This window comes from Thalassophryne amazonica, chromosome 10 (assembly GCF_902500255.1).
Source record: "Thalassophryne amazonica chromosome 10, fThaAma1.1, whole genome shotgun sequence".
In the NCBI taxonomy this organism is placed as follows: Eukaryota; Metazoa; Chordata; class Actinopteri; order Batrachoidiformes; family Batrachoididae; genus Thalassophryne; species Thalassophryne amazonica.
In genome coordinates this window covers 101,131,430-101,146,446 of record NC_047112.1, presented here as the reverse complement: position 1 = coordinate 101,146,446, position 15,017 = coordinate 101,131,430, and the positions used below count along the sequence as shown (strand labels likewise).

Below are 15,017 nucleotides of genomic sequence, written 5' to 3'. Positions count from 1 at the left end.
AATATCACCATTTCCCTCAAATATTGTTCACAAACCAGTCTAAATCTGTGATAATGAGCACTTCTCCTTTGCTGAGATAATCCATCCCACCTCACAGGTGTGCCATACCAAGATGCTGATTAGACACCATGATTAGTGCACAGGTGTGCCTTAGACTGTCCACAATAAAAGGCCACTCTGAAAGGTGCAGTTTTGTTTTATTGGGGGGGGGGGATACCAGTCAGTATCTGGTGTGACCACCATTTGCCTCATGCAGTGCAACACATCTCCTTCGCATAGAGTTGATCAGGTTGTCAACTGTGGCCTGTGGAATGTTGGTCCACTCCTCTTCAATGGCTGTGCGAAGTTGCTGGATATTGGCAGGAACTGGTACACGCTGTCGTATATGCCGGTCCAGAGCATCCAAACATGCTCAATGGGTGACATGTCCGGTGAGTATGCCGGCCATGCAAGAACTGGGACATTTTCAGCTTCCAAGAATTGTGTACAGATCCTTGGAACATGGGGCCGTGCATTATCCTGCTGCAACATGAGGTGATGTTTTTGGATGTATGGCACAACAATGGGCCTCAGGATCTCCTCACGGTATCTCTGTGCATTCAAAATGCCATCAATAAAATGCACCTGTGTTCTTCGTCCATAACAGACGCCTGCCCATACCATAACCCCACCGCCACCATGGGCCACTTGGACTGCATTTTTATATAGCGCTTTTCCATCTGCATCAGACGCTCAAAGTGCTTTACAATTATGCCTCACATTCACCCCAATGTCAGGGTGCTGCCATACAAGGCGCTCACTACACACCGGGAGCAATAGGGGATTAAAGGCCTTGCCCAAGGGCCCTTAGTGATTTTTCCAGTCAGGTGGGGATTTGAACCAAGGATCTTCTGGACTCAAGCCCAACACCTTAACCACTAGACCATCACCCCCCCCTCATCCCCCCCCCATGGCCACTCGATCCACAACATTGACATCAGAAAACCGCTCACCCACACGACGCCACACACGCTGTCTGCCATCTGCCCTGAACAGTGTGAACCGGGATTCATCTGTGAAGAGAACACCTCTCCAACGTGCCAAACGCCAGCGAATGTGAGCATTTGCCCACTCAAGTCGGTTACGATGACGAACTGGAGTCAGGTCGAGACCCCGACGAGGACGACGAGCATGCAGATGAGCTTCCCTGAGATGGTTTCTGACAGTTTGTGCAGAAATTCTTTGGTTATGCAAACCGATTGTTCCAGCAGCTGTCCGAGTGGCTGGTCTCAGACGATCTTGGAGGTGAACATGCTGGATGTGGAGGTCCTGGGCTGGTGTGGTTACACGTGGTCTGCGGTTGTGAGGCTGGTTGGATGTACTGCCAAATTCTCTGAAACGCCTTTGGAGACGGCTTATGGTAGAGAAATGAACATTCAATACACGAGCAACAGCTCTGGTTGACATTCCTGCTGTCAGCATTCAAATTGCACGCTCCCTCAAATCTTGCGACATCTGTGGCATTGTGCTGTGTGATAAAACTGCACCTTTCAGAGTGGCCTTTTATTGTGGACAGTCTAAGGCACACCTGTGCACTAATCATGGTGTCTAATCAGCATCTTGATATGGCACACCTGTGAGGTGGGATGGATTATCTCAGCAAAGGAGAAGTGCTCACTATCACAGATTTAGACTGGTTTGTGAACAATATTTGAGGGAAATGGTGATATTGTGGATGTGGAAAAAGTTTTAGATCTTTGAGTTCATCTCATACAAAATGGGAGCAAAACCAAAAGTGTTGCATTTATATTTTTGTTGAGTGTAGATTAATTTGCTTTTTGTGATGCCATCATAAAATAGCGTGAGTTTGGGTTGCGTATTGCGTGTATCCGAAAGTGACTTTGTATTGTTAATTATGTTGATTCTCTATGTTACAATCATTTTTGTTTTTAATTAAGACAAAAAAAAAATCCCTGAACATTGAAATATGAACTTATTTAGGAAAAAACATAAGAAGGAATAATCTGGACTACAGTGATATTTTCTGTTTTAGCTATAAAAAAAAATACCCCCTCTGGTATATCTTGGGCTTGGTCAGACTATCCTTGGACACAGTTTGGTGGGCGGTTAATCTGGCCTGCTACACTGGAAAACCTTCACTATGTTTAAAACTTCATTCATTGATCAGTGTCTATAAAATACTGGCATTTAAAAAGATTTATATTCTGTCTTCAAGTCTATGTTGTTGGTGTGAGAAGTTGAGTGAAGCCCAAATGCTATGCAAAATGACATTTTTACTGTATTATTACTCAGAACTGGCTTGTACTCTTTGTAATTCTTACTTTGTATTATTGGACCGGGGATCCGCCTGAGGGCACAAGCGCGTTGAACTTTGCTTCTTTGTTAAAAGTAGTCAGATAGCCATGCAAAATGTGTTGCCTTCAGAGCGCAATAACTCAATGAATACATTAAAATCTCCTGCTATTAGCTTTGTCAGTATATACTAATTTCTTTAAATTTTAAAAATGCTTTTCAACCAGCATAATAACCTGTTGATCTTGGCATTAAGTGTTTATGAGGAGGTTTACGATGAAACAGATTTCTGTCTGACAGACAGCGGTGGCTTCTTTCCAGGTTCCCACATTAAGAATCCTGCATGTACAATTGCAGTTGTAAAGTCATGTATATGCATAAATATGCCGCGCTTTTAGGAAAAAAAAAAACACTATAAATCTTGTAAGGTTAGTTTCAGTGTAACATATACAAAGTATCACAAGGTTGCTCTTCTGCTTAATTACATGGATATTGACAAATTAACCAAATAGTTTGAGCTTTGGCAGTTTTAGTGGTACAAATAATGCTTTTTAATTTTGAAATTTTTATTTATTTATGTTGACAAAGTTTGTTGTTTCAGTAATATTCAATGAAAACTTGCTAATATACAGGGTCAGTATTTGGATACTTTGAGTAGGATTCATTTGATTGTTATTATTATCATTAATAGTTGTATCTGAAATAGTCTGAAGTGCAAAAAGGCCATGTGATTGAATTTTGAATGTTACCAATTTAAAATCACATTTCTTTTTAGGTTTCAAAACTACTGTATCAAATAACATTTTGAATGTTCTATAATAACTGGAATGTAAGTATCTTTAAAAGCTGATGACTAAATGAGTGCACAAAGACAACATTTTTAAAGGGTCACATCAGCCATGATGCACATTTGAACCATGTATGTCTAATGTGAATAAATGTTACACTGCTGGCAACAGTTTTCTCATTACGCCACATTCTGCCTGCTTTCAAGCAGACCAGGCTGTGGAAATGAAATAAAGTGACAAGCAAATTTTAAGTTACACCTAAATTCAAATCCACAAAACAAAATCCTTCCATCACTTGTTGTCGATTGTAACCACTGTTAATCATTTGTACATGATTATCTATCTACCTATCTATCTTTCATTTGTATATTATCATTATTATTATTATTATGAAGTCTAATGTGACCATTTTATTGTTATTTCACTCTTATAGAGAGACTTGCAGATGAGCAGCAGATTGTCACATTCAGTTGCACTGTAATTTTGCTGGGAAGTTGAACACAGAAGGAAAAAACAGTCCTTCTGCATGACTTTGTTTTATTTAAGAACCCATGTTGAATGATTATTTTTCATTTCTGTGGTGAACATCTGAATGTGATGCTCCTGTTTGTTCTTCACTGCAGCAGTGAATGCACCATGAGGAAACAGGACAGCTGACTCAGCAATTCAGTGCACTAAACACTCTAAACTTGCATTTTTCTTTATTTATTTCCAACAGACACAATATACAAATAATGAATGTTTATGAGTTCAGTGGTACGAATATTTCATGAGGTGAAATATTCACCAAATTAAATATTTGTTCCATTGAAAGGATGTAAAAACATTAATTATTTGTTTTATATATGGCTAAAATAGATCCTTGTCATTTGATATTTTGTTAATTTATGAACAACAGAAAAGGGACTTACATTTTGGTGTTCCACTGTTGCTAAAGTCCAAATTGTGACGTGTAGTCCAGTGATGCTCTGCACTGACTTCGGACTTCCATAAAAAAAAGTGTTTGTGTAGTTCCTCGGTCCAGCCAAAAATCACATCAGCTTTTCAGCTGAACAGTTCTTCATGCATCAAGAGAGCTTACAGCGGAGTGGATTGTGTGTGTGTGTGTGTGTGTGTGTGTGTGTGTGTGTGTGTGTGTGTGTGTGTGTGTGTGTGTGTGTGTGTGTGTGTGTGTGTGTGTGTGTGTGTGTGTGTGTGACTTAGCTCAATCAAATCATTGTCTCGGTAGAGCCGCTGTCCCTCGCGTGCACACACACGCAACCAGGTCGGCACTTGTACGTGGGTGTACTACCAAAAAAAGACTGTGTACATCCTCAGTGCAGCGGAAAAAAAAAAAATCACATCAGAAATTAGTCCAGCTTTTCATTCTTTCATTCTCAAGACAGCGCAGTGGATTTGTCTTGTGTGTGTGTGTGTGTGTGTGTGCGCGCACGCATGCATCTGCGTGCACGTGCACACTCACATGCATGGGCATGTGTGCGCGTGCATGTGTACGTATGTGTGCATGTGTGTGCATGCATGCGTGTGTGTGTGTGTGTGCGTGTGCAATGGTACCAAATGTATGGAACCAAACTGCGCTCTAAATGTAATGCAACACAAATGGGACGAATTAATCCTTGTCATGTGACATACAAAGCACCAATCAAATAACAAGGATCCACTCAGCCATTATATAAATATAAATAATGAATGTTTATGGGTTCAACAGTAAGAATAATGGAAATAATAGTAAGAATATCTGTCTATTGCAATAATGAAAAAAAAAATCATTATTTGTTTTATATAATGCCTGACAATCCTGATGATATAGTCCATACCTGATGTCATGTACTGACTTCTTTGTGTACAGACTGGTGTCTCCTTTCCTCTGTCCAGTGAAAAATCACAACCGAAATTTGTTTAGCTCTTAATCTGACGGTGCTTGTACTTCAGGTAGCTACATCCCACCAAATACTGCAAATGCCTCCAGATGGCTTACAGTGTACTGGATTTTTATTTTTTTGTTACAAGAATGAGCACCGTTAAACCAATCACCTCCATGTATATTTTTAAGCTAAGCGCCATGCAGCATGCAGTGGTGGCACTGTGCAGTGGTACAAAACATATAGAATCAAAATTGCACAGTAAATGAAACCAAATTTGCATGGTCAATGGAACACAATGGCAAATAGGACAAACGATCCATATCACATGACATATACAAACAACCAATCAAATAACAAGGATTTATATAGGTGTTATTTAAATACACACTTACAGTATATACACCTAAACACATACATATATACATAGGGATGGGTATCGAGAACCGGTTCCTTTCGGGTATCGTTAAGAAATGACTCGATCCACCGACATCAATAAGCTTTGTGCTTAACGATTCTGTTATCGGTCCTTCGGAGTGGCCGTTGTTTTGGCGGGTGTTTGTCAGGAAAATGATAATTTCCCTACATTGATTACAGACCCTGCAGCGGGTCCTTAATCAACTTTTCTGCAGCGCGGCTTTGCTTTGAACCTTGAACCAATCGAAGCAGTGGTTCGCAGATTGAAGCAATGCTTCGATCGATTGCTTTGTTTATTTCTTTCTTTCGCTTAATTTCCCCCCGCTAAAACCCTAAAGAGCATACGTCTGTGAGTATTATTTACCTTTTCTATGTTAAACCGACCAGTTATGGTCTTCTGAAACAGTTGATAGATGTATTTTATAACTTAAAACGGGAGTGATGCTAATGCGTTAGCATGTCTATGGCATTTTCAATGTTAAAAGTTAGCATTTAGCAATTGCAGCTGTCATCACGTTCGGGTGCATTTGTTTTCAAATTGTAATATTCCTTAAATTTATTTTTGCTTATATATTAATAATCTAATGATTATTATATACAATTTTAGAGAAAGAGACAAAAAGAACCTGAATAGAAACACAACAGAAAATATATAATATCAAGTAACAATGAACATAAATAAATACATACAGAAATAAATGTTTCTTGTGAACACCTAGTGACTATTACGCCTCCATTTCATCCCTGTCTTATTTAAGTTTAATGACAGTTTGTTTCGGTCAAACCATATTTTCAGTTTGTTAATTTCTTCAGTGATTTCCTCCAGAACTATCTGCCAAACTAGAAAACTGCTGCATCCTAGTAAGAGCAGAATACTACTGGAATGAATCTGAATGAGGAAAGTTGTATTTTTTTTTTTCTCACCTAAATGGATGCTGCACTCACTGCAGTTTATTGTCTGGAATAGTCCCAGATTGCATTTCAGAGCTTCTAGAATTCAAACATTTTCGTGCAGGTGGTGTTGGGGGGTAATTTTGGGTTTCAGCTTTTTTTGTTTTTCACCACTTTCATCTCTGAATATGAGTTGTGATTCACTTTTGTGTGGATTAAAGTTACTAACTGGGACTCCTGTCTTGTTGCGAGAAAGAAACGAGAATCGTCCTCCGTTCTGTTCACACAGCTCCAAACGTTGTGCGGCTCTCTGACAAGTCAAGATAGAACGATAGAATCCAGTCTGAATTAATAACTTCAAAGCGAAACACCTTTTTTGTTTATTTTTATTTATGTCCAGAGATCAAGGATACAGTGACTAATTTCATATTTATTTACTTTAAGACTCAAGGAAATACATAGAAAACCTGTAAAGCCTACTTTTAGTACAAAATTCACGAGGTATCAATAAGGGAATCGATAAGGAATCGGATCGATACGCAGAATCGATAATGGCATCGATATCGATTAAAATCTTATCAATACCCATCCCTATATATACACATATACATCCTCAATTCTATAAAACACCTTACGTACATATGCAGTTGTGCTAAAAAGTTTACATAACCTGGCAGAATGTATTATTTTCTGGCCATTTTTCAGAGATTATGAATGATAATACAAAAACTTTTTTTCACTCATGGTTAGTGGTTGTGTGAAGCCATTTATTGTCAAACAGCTGTGTTTACTCTTTAACCTTCTGGGGTCCGAGGGCATTTTTTGGACAGTTCATTCGCCTGGCATAAATGTTTTATTATTGCTGTTAACAGCTCTCCCTTCATCCCACAATCAAGTTTTATGTTTCTTTTTCCAGGACAACCTGTGCTTTCATAATATATATGCTTTTGTTGTGTTTATAAGTGTAATAAAGGTTTACAAACAAAAATAAGAAAGAAAAAAGTAAAGCGGGAAATAATTTTCAATACACATTAATCAAAACACACAGCAAACTATAATAAACAACTGTTTTGACACTTTATAAAGGTAATTTGAGGTCTTGTGTGAAAGACTGTACAACAAAAAGGTTCAAACAATAAACACAAATGCACATTTTGAACAATATATACAAAATGGTCTATGCGTTTTGTTGTATTCATCTCAAAGCAATTTCTGTCTGTTATTACACAAAGGTTACAACACTTCTACTTCACTTCAAACTTCTACTTCTACTGAGTTTTGGACTGTTCTGTGCTGCTCCTAAAGCAGCTTTCATTCACTTTAGCCCACTTTGGCTCCTTACAATCTGAGGAGCAGCCCTCCCCCTCACTCCATTCATATGGTAAACAAGTGCTTTATGCAGAGAAAGCAACAGAGTTATCCAGTAACATTCACATGCAAACTAGTGGAGCAATCCTGATAGTTACACACTCTTTGTTTCAGCACATGAGATTGTCATCAGAGGCTCTCCGTCTGCTCCTGCTTTCACTGATCGCTGGCGTAATGGCGCAGGGCGCACTGAGTATGCATTAATAGTATGTACTCATTGGAGCACCCAGGGGGCTATTCAAACGGGCCAACTATAACATATGACTCCTGAAAACGATCTTTGGCTTTTCACATGAGGTAAATCTACCCTATGATTGGATTTTGGAAAACCATGTGACGGTGACTCAATTCCAATTGGACACTCACATTGCGCATGTCATCACACAGCTTCTATGAGGAGTACAAAGATGGCCGATGGCTGGCTCGAAAGTCTGCGGAGTTAACTTTTCAGAAAAAAAATAAAGTAAGTTTCTATCTCATATCATTAAAAAGTTATTTATAATTTAGTAAAGCTTGGTCTTACCAGCCAGTCTGCTCTGTGTCAGCCTGATTCCGTCAGATCTCAGAAGCTAAGCAGAGCAGGATCTGGTTAGTACTTGGATGGGAGACCTCTTTGGAACACCAGTGGCTGTGTGTGTTTCTGCAGGTAAAACTGGAGTTGCGTCAGGAAGGGCATCCAGCGTAAAACTTGTGCCAGTTACTGGTTTTATCCGCTGTGGCGACCCCGAACAAAAAAAACCGCGAGCAGCCAAATGAACAAAAGTAGTAAAGCTTGGTCTTAGCCGTCGTATACGACGGTGTCGGCCCCAGAGGGTTAAATCATAATGACAACAGAAACTAATCAAATGACCCTGATCAGTGGTTTACATGCCCTGGTGATTTTGGCCTGATAACATACACACAAGTTGACACAAACAGGTTTGAATAGCTACAAAAAGGTAACTATCCTCACCTGTGATCTGTTTGCTTGTAATCAGTGTGTGTATAAAAGGTCAGTGAGTTTTTGGCTCCTGACAGACCCTTGCATCTTTCATCTAGTGCTGCTCTGACATTTCTGGTTTCTGAGTCATGGGGAAAGCAAACAAATTGTCAAAGGAAAGGTATTTTTTTAGTAGTTTCCATCCACAGTGATGCTTTACACACACACACACACACACACACACACACACACACACACACACACACACACACACACACACACACACACACACACACACACACACACACGGAGACCAGGAGACACCAGGAGCAACTTGTGGATCAAAGACCCTGATCAAGGGACCTTAATGCGTCTCCTGTCTGATGGGGACTCAAACTGAGGATCCTCTGGTCACAAACCCTTGTACGTAGAATGGTTAGCAGCATTGTAACCCATGTAAATTCTGGTGTGGTTCTTTAAGGTTGCATGAATGAAACACACTCATTTCTTTAAAGTTAGGGTTTTTTTGGCTTCAAGGTTCTTGCTCAATTTTAAATGTCCCAGATTGAACCTGTTGTCTCTGGCAAATGGGTTCTGACCTTTATGTCTAAACGTGTGTCCTGTTAGCATTTATTAATTGTTTGTGGTGCATTACTTTGAAACATGATTTTGGGTACAGTGTGTCCTGAAACAATAAGTAATTCTTGAACAAATAATGGCTTTTTAGGTTATGGTCATTTGACCTTCTTATTAATAATGTCCTTTCATCCAAGTGACTTGTTAAGTTGTTCTTTTGAAATAGTCCTTTTTGATACATGAGTGCACTCTGATTAATTTCACTTTTGCCCTTTTTGGAAGGACAGTGCTTTATGGCTTTTGCCTTGATTTTATTTATTTATTTTTAATCTTTGGATGCAGCCTGTGCAGAAGATCACTGTGGAGTCTCAGCTGCAGTTACATATCTTTTCTTACTTATTATGCATTCCTGGTTCCAAATAAAGCATCATCTCATCCTCTTGTCGACTGTTTAAATACCCCAACAATGTGTAGGGAAGTAAAGCTTTTGTCATCCCCCACCTTCTCCCCCAGAAAACCCCCAGCATCACTGAAATTTGAAAAGCTTTTATCTGTGTCCGTTGTGTGTGACATTTATGACAAATCATCAGGTCATAGCGACAGTGAGCAGTCTTGCATTTATGCATTGTAATGCTGCAGAAAGACGGCTCTGAATAGTAAGTAGATACACTGTATGAATCTACACTAAAGTATCGGGTCTGGGATTATGTGCTGGTGCCGGGTGATACAGCATACGCAAGAACTCTCCAATGACACCTATGACCAGAGACATCTAGTCACCACCTTTGGTCACTGATTAGCATCCAAGTTGTTGTGGAATTTCTGTGATCATGTCAGCATAAAATGGGACAGGTGACAAAGGAGCATTCAGGAGTCAGACTGATGCAGAGAGATTTATTTTTGGTGGAAGCAGGAACAGATGCACCTGGAGAAGTTTCAAAAGGTACCACATATCATGCTGTGAGGGTGCCTGGCACCCGAAGAGGATGGACCCTCTAGGTAGACTCCTAGACCAGGTGTAGGTGTAAAAGAAATTGTCTTTATTCCAGGCTCAGGTACAGTACATACGTTATCAATCAGTGGAGCGGAGGTACAAACAGGGCTAGGCAAAAAGACGGTCATGGTCAAGCAGGGTTCAGAGGCACGAGCAAACACTGACATCAGGGTTGAGGCCAAAGGTGCAGTCAAAAACAGCAGGATTCGGAAACAGGGCTAGGCAAAAACAGGAATAAATACAAGAGCTGGAATGTGTACAAAGATGACAAACTGGCAAAGGTGTAAGTGGCTGGGAGGAGTTTAAATAGGCTGGTGTTAACAAGGTGCACATTCAGGTGAACAATCTAGAAAGGGGGTGTGGTTGGAGGACAAAGACTGTGCCTGGTGCCAGATAGTGAGGAAGGACTATACAGAGTGGAGTGATGAAAGAGACAAAGACACGTGAACAGGTGCAAGAGCGTGAGTGGATGAAAACACAAAGCAGAATAGAGTCATAGTGAGAGATGAAGACCCAAGGGCTATTGCAGGGGCAAGGAGTGACAACATAATCAGATGGGAGTAAGGAAAACAGAAAACAAAGATCAAACAGAAATCCAGGACAGAATATAATACTACTATGAACAGGAACTGAACAGAGCATGAACGTGAGAACTGAAAAGTGAACCATACAGAGGAAAAACTATATAGGAACTGATAAGAGAATAATAAGAAAATAAATACTAAGACAAAACTAAACTGGAACTGACTAAGAAAACAAAGTGGCTAAACAAACTATAAGTAAAACAAAGACTACATGATAACAGAAAACAAAACAAGATACTAAAGCATAACAAACAATATCACAAATGAGAAGAACAAAATAAACAAGTGAAAAACTAATGATAAACAATGAAAGCACAAACTGGCTGAACAAAACAAGAACGGAACTGAACTATGATCCAGGTATGAAAAGTAACAAAGAAACAAAGTGGCAAAGCAAAACAGAACAGAGAATAAACACGTGACAAAAATAAAACAAATAATAAATTAAAACCTGGGCGGACAGTTGGTAAGAGAAAGAAGGAAAAATTAAATCAAAACCCTGGTCAGGGCCAAAACCTGACACTGCATGCAAATGTACCCATAGAGCCTTCTGTCCTTCCTCCCTTAGAGAGCCGTGCTAAGGACCTCTGCCATAATGAAAACAAAATCATAATACAAACATAGCCTTTAGCTAGTTAGGGCGATTCTTAGATGTTTAGTCGTAAAATTGGAGAAACACAACAGGCTACTGTATATCAACATGGAGGGGACCCTGAGCTGGTACACCCTGACCTGACAACATGAGGAAATTTTTCCTTTACACAAGTCTCATAACTGGTGGTGGCCAAGTGGTTAATGCACTTGGTTTCAGTTCAGAAGGTTCCGGGTTCAAATCCTACCCCTGCCACATTTCTCCATGTAATGTGGAGTTGCGTCAGGAAGGGCATCCGGTGTAAAACCTGTGCCAATTAAACATGCAGATCCACCTTGGATTTGCTGTGGCGACCCTGAGTGCAAACAAGGGAGCAGCCGAAGGGGCTTACTTTACAAGTCTCATAAGGATGGGTAATGAAAACCAGTTCCTGTTAAGAATTGATAAGAAATAATTCAATCCATCAACATGAATAGCCTTTTTGCTTAACGACTCCCTTGTCGGTTCTTAAATTCACATTACCCCAGAGCGGCCATCATTTTTGAGGGTGTGTATCAGGAAAAAGACATATTTCTACACTGATTGCTGGTCCGCTGTTTCTGAGAAGCTGCGAAGCAGCAGGTCACAGCGCATGCTGCGAAGCAGTCTCAGAAGCATTTCAAAGCAGCGAAAATTGGTGCGGAAGCAATCAGGAAAAAAACATAGGCGCTGAGCGTGGAGGGTCAAACAGGAAGACGTGGGGAAACACCAAAATAGCAGGCTCTATCTCAGAGAATAGAGGCCAGGTTTACCTCAGAAGGAATCCTGAGTTTCTGGTGACGATGAGCTGAAACACCAGGGTTTATGTACACAGCTGATGATGAGGTGCAGGTGTGGTTCAGGGTTCTCAGCTCTGCTTGCATGCCACCTGGAGAGAAACAGACAGACAATACACAGCAGGAACAGACAAGGCAGGGAACAAGGCAGATGGGCAAACAGACCTGAGGGAATGAAGGGAAACTGCAGAGTGCTAAACAGTGGCGACTTGCACAACATGTGATAACCAGAGAACAGGAAATGGGCTGATAAACGAGCAGACAGGCAAGCAGGACTTCGATACAGGGCATATAGACTGGCAGGCAGGACAGTTCATATACGAGGTCTGTCCAAAAAGTATCGGACCTTTTTATTTTTTGCAAAAACCATATGGATTTGAATCACGTGTGATTGCCCCAGCCAAGCTTGAACCTTCGTGCGCATGCGTGAGTTTTTTCACGCCTGTCGGTTGCATCATTCACCTGTGAGCAGGCTTTGTGTGAGCAGTGGTCCACCCCTCTCGTCGGATTTTTATTGCAAATAAATGTCTGAACGATTTGGAGCTTTGCTGCATCAAATTTTTCCAGAAACTGTGAGAGACCTCCAGCTGGACACCATTCGGAAAATTTAGATGGCTTTCAGCCACGGCGTCTGAGAGTCTGAGAGCGTGGTGTGCTCTGAGCACCGATCGTCAGGCTCAAACACTGCTCAAACAACCAGATCATTTCCAATGGTGAAGGCTTTGTTGATCCGGGACGTTGTCTAACTTTCACAAAAAAGGCAGAAGGCATGGACATCAGCACTTTTTCGGCACATTCTACTGTTACAGGAGTTTTTTTCATGGAAAGAAAAGCGGAGGATTGCGCCACCATGCCGCTCATGGCGTGGGACAAAACCACCTCCGTGTTGGTCTCACAGGACGGCTTTCAGGTGGCTTTCAGACAGCTTCCGGTTGCTTTTCAGTCGTGTGAGTATCCAAGAAACTGTGCATGAGCTGGACATGCCCCAACATGTCCTGTGAGGCTTCATCACGGCGGTGCTTTGCGCCATGTGGCTCTGCTGCGAGTTCCTCCGCACGTCTGTCTCAATGTGCCGAAAAAGTGCTGATGTCCACGTCTTCTGCAATACCGAATCAAGACAGCGTCCAGTTTAGAAATGAACGGCACATTCCACTGTTACAGGAGTTTTTGTCATGGAAAGAGGAGCGGAGGAACTCCGCGCGTCGCGGTGGAGCCGCATGGTGCAAAGCAACGCCGTGATGAAGCCTCACAGGACATGTTGGGGCATGTCCAGCTCATGCACAATTTCTCAGATACTCACACGACTGAAAAGCAACCAGAAGCCGTCTGAGCCATCTGAAAGCCGTCCTGTGAGACCAACACGGAGGTGGTTTTGTCCCGCGCCATGAGCGGCATGGTGGCGCAATCCTTCGCTTCTCTTTCCATGAAAAAAACTCAGGTAACAGTAGAAGATGCCGAAAAAGTGCCGATGTCCATGCCTTCTGCCTTTTTTATGAAAGTTAGACGATGTCCCGGATCAACAAAGCCTTCACGTTGGAAATTATCTGGTTGATTGAGCGGGGTTTGAGCCTGTCAATTGGCCCTCGGAGCGCGCTGCGCTCTCAGACGCTGTGGGCGGTCTTTAAACCGGCTAGAGCACTCCTCAATCTGTGTAATCCCCATAAAATCGTCGCTGAAAGCCATCTAAATTTTCCGAATGGTGTCCAGCTGGAGGTCTCTCACAGTTTCTGGAAAAATTTGATGCAGCAAAGCTCCAAATCGTTCAGACATTTATTCGCAATAAAAATCCGACGAGAGGGGTGGACCACTGCTCACACAAAGCATGCTCACAGGCGAATGACGCAACCGACAGGCGTGAAAAAATTCACGCATGCGCACGAAGGTTCAAGCTTGGCTGATGCAATCACACATGATTCAAATCCATATGGTTTTTGCAAAAAATAAAAAGGTTCAATACTTTTTGGACAGACCTTGTATTTATATGAAGCCCGACTGATAAATCATCAAGCCGATATAATCAACCGTTATGAGCTATTTGTAGATAAATCACTACTGCCATTTATAATGGATGATAAATCACAAAATGAAACTGAAAGACACAAGATTAAAATGTGATGCAGTGATGCATACTTCAACATGGTCTATGTCACTGCCACATTACAAAAAAAGCATCAAAAGCTCACAGAAATGATAACTTACCTTTTTAATTCCAGAATATTAATGCAAAAACATACGAAACACCTTTGCATTAAAGTGCTGTTGGCATATTCAACAGCAGGACAAGCTAATTACAAAAGTTGACATTTTTATGTACGCTGTCTATGATGATTTTAAATCTGAACAGAGCGATGTTTTGTGGGAAGCTGCAGTGGTGGGCACAGCTAACCAAAAAGTTAGCTTCGATAACAGATAATCAGCTAACTGAAAAGTTATCTTTTATTAAGGTATTACAAGATACCATAAAGCAAACACTGAAACATTTAAAACAGGCTCTGAGTCTTTATTACTGTGAGTAAAGCACAGAGTGCAAACCAAAAAAAACTCCATCACGTCTCTCCAGCTGTTATAGGCTGTGGGCTAAATATGGGTCATGTGTGTCCACGTGACCCATATATACACACACACACACACCCCTTGAACATGAATTGGGGGGAGGGAGATGATATCCCAGCAGAGGCCAACGGTGTAACCCACAGCAGGCTGGGAAGGTACACTAGTGTAAATGCATGACATGAGTTCTGGATCAGAGGATGTGAACTGTCGGAAAAGAGCATCCAGTTTGCTGTTCTTGGTTCCAGGCCTATAAGTCAATGAAAAGTTAAATCGTCCAAAAAACAATGACCATCTGGCCTGTCGAGAGTTAAGGTGTTTAGCTGACTGAATATATGCAAGGTTCTTGTGATCACTCCAGTTTTGTTT

The 15,017-nt window shown here is 41.1% G+C and overlaps 1 long non-coding RNA gene across 1 annotated transcript; it reads right to left on the bottom strand.

Moving 5' to 3' along the window:
* Positions 1-2,471: 2,471 nt before the first annotated feature.
* On the bottom strand, positions 2,472-14,565 carry LOC117519303. Its single transcript, XR_004563242.1, has 3 exons — positions 14,550-14,565; positions 11,008-11,010; positions 2,472-2,704 (listed from the first exon to the last, which is right to left on the bottom strand). It is a non-coding gene; the product is annotated as an uncharacterized LOC117519303 (long non-coding RNA).
* Between the last annotated feature and the right edge of the window lie 452 nt (positions 14,566-15,017).